Source organism: Oncorhynchus nerka, linkage group LG6 (genome assembly GCF_034236695.1).
Source record: "Oncorhynchus nerka isolate Pitt River linkage group LG6, Oner_Uvic_2.0, whole genome shotgun sequence".
Classification (NCBI taxonomy): Eukaryota; Metazoa; Chordata; class Actinopteri; order Salmoniformes; family Salmonidae; genus Oncorhynchus; species Oncorhynchus nerka.
In genome coordinates this window covers 48,043,172-48,049,171 of record NC_088401.1, presented here as the reverse complement: position 1 = coordinate 48,049,171, position 6,000 = coordinate 48,043,172, and positions in this window count along the sequence as shown.

Sequence of the window (6,000 nt, the reverse complement as noted above, 5' to 3'; positions counted from 1 at the left end):
TGTTGCGCGATTTTTAACAAAAAGCTGCGAAAATGCGCATAATCCTTAAGAGGTTGTTTAAGCACTTCTCAGGGCGATTTGAAACACGTATCTTGCACTGGATTCATAACTGATTGTTAAAATGACTCAATTGAAAAGATATCATTAGGTTGTGCCTTGGCGGTTAAACCAATGTTCTCATTACGTTTCACAATAAACAAATATTTTTTGAATCAATGGTTGTGTGGTGAGAGATGTTTAAATCCAAATGAATACACAATGACAGGTTTTGAATGAAAGACTGGCTGCATTACAAATGTGACCAGTTTGGAGTTTTGTACTGAGAGTTGTGAAAATGTACCACATACTTGTGAAAATAATACCAAAGCACTAAAAAATAATACAACACACAAAAAATGTGCTGTAACCTGGAGGAAAGAAGAGGGTGTGTGTGTGTGTGCCTGTCTGCGTGTATGACTCTGTGTGTGTGCGTGAAGGGTTATTTTCTACTGCTCTTTTTAGTTCTGTGCCTTTTGATATTTTAAGAAGAAATGATGCTTGGATATAGAATTTTAAAAGCATCTTATTTTAAATGAAGTGCACTTTAATATAGACCACGTGGAGAATTCAATAAATCTTATTTTAATATGAATAAAGGCTTGCTCAAGTGCCAAAATGCAGAATTTTCATGTCTCTCCATCAAGCCTCTGTCACTTCTACAAAGAGCAACCCACTTAATCTTAATCTGTCCAAGTTTTACCATCATTGTAAAGGTCTACTTATTATTTATTTTAATGTGATTAGTGGTGTATTTTCTATCAGTCATTTTAAGGTCAACCCTGTTATGCAAACAAGTTACCCATTTCAAATAATGGACCACTTCATAAAGTGAAATGATTGACAGCAGGTGACATCGTTCGGGTCCTCCGAACAGCATGGTGGAAAAGGAAGTTAGACTTCTCTCTCTTTTGGTCTATTTATACTTGTTTTATCATCTTTGACTGAGGTGGTCGAGCTCAACACCAACCCTGTTCACTCAATTAACTTGAATTTGATTTAACTTTCATTATGTATGGAACATATCTATCATTCCTAATTTCATGAACACCATGCGGTCCCATGCTCTTAATTAACCGCATGAGGAGTAATAGCCGATCTTCACCTAAAACCTCAACCCTGTTATCGTCAACCCTGTTAGAGGCCCAATGGTAACTTTATCAGTTTGATATTATATGTGAGTGTATTTGTACAAGGGATACTTGATCAATCAGTAAATGTTGGATTTATCTCATATAACAGTTAGGCAGTTACATAAGTGAGATGTTCGAAGAGCAGTTGTCCACGTGCTTTTGATCATGTAGTGTATCTAGTAATTCATGTATCTTAAATGTACATACTGTTGTTCTTTTCCTCTTTTGCCATTTGCATGGGTATTTACTGTGCTCAAGGCTAATTATGTCTAGAGGAAATGTTTGGTCTAGTTGCATTGTGACGCGTTTCAGTTTCATATTTAAATGCATTCATTTGCCATTTTTGCAATCTTCCCAGTGGATGTGATGTTCAGGTGCACATGAACACTTGCTCCACTGACGAGAAAGAAGTTTTTTTTCCCCCATATTGTAATTTGTCATGTGTTTGAAGTTTGTCTCAGAGCTTCATGTTTTGTATGTCATGTCCGTGTGTAAATGGGAATCCACATGGATTCTGCTTATGTTCTGTTTTTACATGTCTAATGGTTAACTCTATGTTGATCCAGCTCTGTACATTCACATGGGCTCAGACTTCATTCGTCTTACACATGTCTAATAATTAACCCCATGTTGATTCTGTGTCACTACTTCTGGGAAAACAGTATAGATACTGGAAATTCACCAGCTGACTGGAAATTCTCTAACAATGTTTGTCCTTCTTGAAGGTTCTCCCATCTCCACAGAGGAACTCTGGACCTCTGTCAGAGTGACCATCGGGGTCTTGGTCACCTCCCTGACCAAGGCCCTCCTCCTCCGATTGTTCAGTTTGGCCGGGCGACCAGCTCTAGGAATAGTCTTGGTGGTTCTAAACTTCTTCCACTTAAGAATGATGGAGGCCACTGTGTTCTTGGGTATTTCAATGCTGCAGACATGTTTTGGTACCCTTCTCCAGATCTGTGCCTCGACACAATCCTGTCTCGGAGCTCTACGGACAATTCCTTCGACCTCATGGCTTGGTTTTTGCTCTGACATGCACTGTCAACTGTGGGATCTAATATAGACAGGTGTGTGCCTTTCCAAATCATGTCCAATAAATTGAATTTACCACAGGTGGACTAGAATCAAGTTGTAGAAACATCTCAAGGGGGATCAATGGAAACTAGATGCACATGAGCTCAATTTCGAGTTTTATAGCAAAGGATCTGAATACTTACGTAAATAAGGTATTTTTGGTTTTTATTTGTAATGAAAAAATCAACTGTTTTCACTTTTTCATTATGGGGTATTGTGTGTATGGTAGATTGATGAGGGACATTCTTTATTTAATCCATTTTAGAATAAGGCTGTAACGTAACAAAATGTGGAAGAACGAAGGGGTCTGCATACTTTCCGAATGCATTGAATATTCAAACCTGTATTTTGAGAGTCTGTTCATTTTGTAAAAAATGTGTAGATTATGTAAATATGAATTGGATTTCGTCATTGTGGGTGGCAGGTAGCCTAGTGGTTAGAGTGTTAGGCCAGTAACTGAAAGGTTGGTGGATCGAATCCCTGAAGTGACAAGGTAAAAAAAATCTGGCGTTCTGCTCCTGAACAAGGCAGTTAACCCCACTGTTCCTAGGCCATCATTGTAAATAAGAATTTGTTCTTAACTGACTTGCCTAGTTAAATAAAAATTCACCGGGAACCACCTTTCACTATTAATAAACTGGACACTATTTTGCACCTCATCCTGCTACTTACTGCCCTTAAGGCTGCTACAACATCCGTTCCCTGCGACACAGATCCAATAACAGGGAATGGTGCTTGTTGTCTTCATCCGCTCTTTTTGTTTCTGGAGGCTGCAAGTGACTTTCGGGATTAGCACAAAGACACACCTGGCCCAGAAGGCCCAAGGCGGTTCAGGGCTCAACCTCCTTGTTTTTGTTCTAAGTGAAAACACTACACAAGAGGTGGGACGGCATAGGCTCGCCCAAGACCTGCGGATTTCTACTTTACTATTATGCTTTAATAGTTGTATTGTTCTTAGTTTAAATTTGTGTTGCTGTTCCTGTCCATTAGTTCTGCATTTTGACATGTTCTCTGTTTTGTGTGGACACCAGGAAGAGTAGCTGCTGCATCTTCAACGGCTAATGGGGTTCAGAATAAAAATCACAAATTCATGGTAGAGATTGTTAATCATAGTTAACAAAATATAAATGTACTACCACCTTACCATGACTCTGTTCTCTGTCTATGGAAAATTACCTCTTCATCTTAGACAAACTCTATATTGGTTTATAGCGGTCAATATGCTACATTCTTGATGTGTGTTTATGAGAAAGGGGAACCTAGTCAACCTAGAAACCTAGTCAATTGTACAACTAAATGCATTCTCCAGAAATGTGTCTTGCGCATTTAACCTAACCCCCATTCCAGAAGGAATGTAGCTGCAGAATGGTATGGGGATGTTTTCAGTAAACACAGTGTCATTGAACCTGGCCTATTTTATAGAGCACATAGCACACAGTTATGGACCATGAAGTCAGAACTCTAATCACCATGACCCAACAGATAATAGATAAAAGCCCCACTCTCAGAAAGCCATGAAGTCAATAATCTAATGACTTCAAGCTAAAGCATTCAGCTCAGCAGCCTGCTGTGAGCGGATTGTGTGCCTGCCAGACGTAGCCCTTCGTCCATCAACCCCTCTTCTCCAGCCATGAGCCAGCCCAGGCACATGCAGGCATTCACCCTGATAGGCATGCAAACCTGTACCCCCTGATGGCTGTGGTCCATCACATTTACAACACACAGAGAGGCTTACTCTCAGGGAGCAAACTGGGCATTTAGCAAATTTGAGTGGCTGGGCCTCCCTTTCACTCCTGCCCCCCTCCCCCCCTTTCAAGTATAAATGGTGCTTCAGAAAGTGCCAGCCTTGCATTCTGATTCTGGAGCAGAAAGAGGCAGAAATCACCCAGTGGCCAGAGTGTTTCATATTGATGTTCGGTAGTAAATAGCCGGTGGCATGATATACATATATAACATATGTACGTATATAACTGTATGGGCTGTGACTGTCACCGCGTGGGCTGCCGTGATACCTTATCCCCGATGGACAGAGAGAAGGCGGGAGAGGAGGAGAGAGGAACATTGCGTGTGTGTTTGTGTGTATCAGCGAGACACAGAAGGACAGTCAGGCAGAAGAATAGGCAGGGAGACCAGGGTTTCACAGTATCTCTCTTTCTCTTTCGGTCATCGGAGCTGAATGTTATCCAAGCCCCATTACCAATAACAAAGCTATTCATCCATATTCCTCAGCAGCCAAAACACTACGGAGTCCTTTCAGCCCTCTCTGGCACAGTGGCAAGAAAACAACATGATTTAACTTATTTCCCTGGTCAACCTCCCTTCATTATTCTTAGCCTCAGATTCACTAAAGCCATGATGAAATCAATAGGACAAGGCTGTCTTTAATTTCATCCAAGGCACTGGTCCCAGCTAACCCTCCACTCAGCAGCAGGTCCCACAGTTGTTTTCAACACATCTTCACAGCGGTCATCAACAGTTCAGTACTAGTGGACTCTTAGAAACCAAAAACCAAATACAAGTAGTTCTAATTGTTAAATAGCCATATAATCTTAGATAAACTCTGTGAAAGACAGAATTAGCAAATGAGAGAGTTGGAAAAAGGGACATAGAGAGCGAGACAGACAGACAGACAGACAGACAGACAGACAGACAGACAGACAGACAGACAGACAGACAGACGGGAGTAATTATTGTCTCCCTGAAGTGTGCATGCTGAGCAGACAGAGAAGCCAGAGATGATGGTATTCCCTCTGTTCTGAAAAGTGGCAACAACAGGGCCTCTAGGAGGAAGTTCATGTGGAGCTGTTAAGGTGATGAGAACATCCTGTCTGCACCCAAATGGTACCGTATTCCCTTTATAGTGCACTACTTTTGACTGAGGCGTATAGGGCTTTGGTCAAAAGTAATGCACTATAAAGAGTGCCATTTGGAACGTAGCCTCTGTTAATGTGAGAGGGTCTTAACTGCTAATCTTGGAACAGAAACCTGAGACGCCTCTCTGGACTTTAAAACGCCTAAAACACCTGTGATTGACAGGTCCAGAATCGATATTAAACTGGCGAACTAGGGAAAGATTAACGTCAATACGTTAAGAGAGCATTGGCTTGGTGCCAATTGTCATAGCCGTTTTTCTTTCCTTATATCCTTTCCTACATGACCACCGATCCTGTCGGGGATAGGTTAGGATAAGGAGAAAGCCCCGATAATCCCCGAAGACGTTTTAGATCTCTAATCAGGAAACAAAAGAGTACAAGGTTAAAGAACTACAGTATATAATACTGCTGACATACACTGCTGTTCAAAAGTTGAAGGAAATATAATGCCAGAATGGTAAACCAACCCACCAGAGATAGAAACTCTGTATTGGTATTATTATATAGTATCTCCAGGAGTACTTACACATTCATCAGTATAGCCATGAAAATGCAATAGCAGTGTTGACTAAGCTGAACACCTACAGACCACATTAACCAACTGGAAGATCAGCATTCTTGCATTATGAAGAGGGAAAATGTGTTCTATTCAGTGAGGACCATGACATTTTAGCTGAAATACATATTGTATAACTGTCTCTGTAAATGGTGTTACAGCTATTCCATCTCATACCAGTGCTCTATTGCTAGGGAGGTACAGTTGAGGTTGGAAGTTTACATACACTTAGGTTGGAGTCATTAAAACGTGGATCTCCACAAGTTCACAAGTCTGATTCATCCTTGCGATTCATCCTGGAAGAAACAGGCACAAAAGTATCTATATCCAC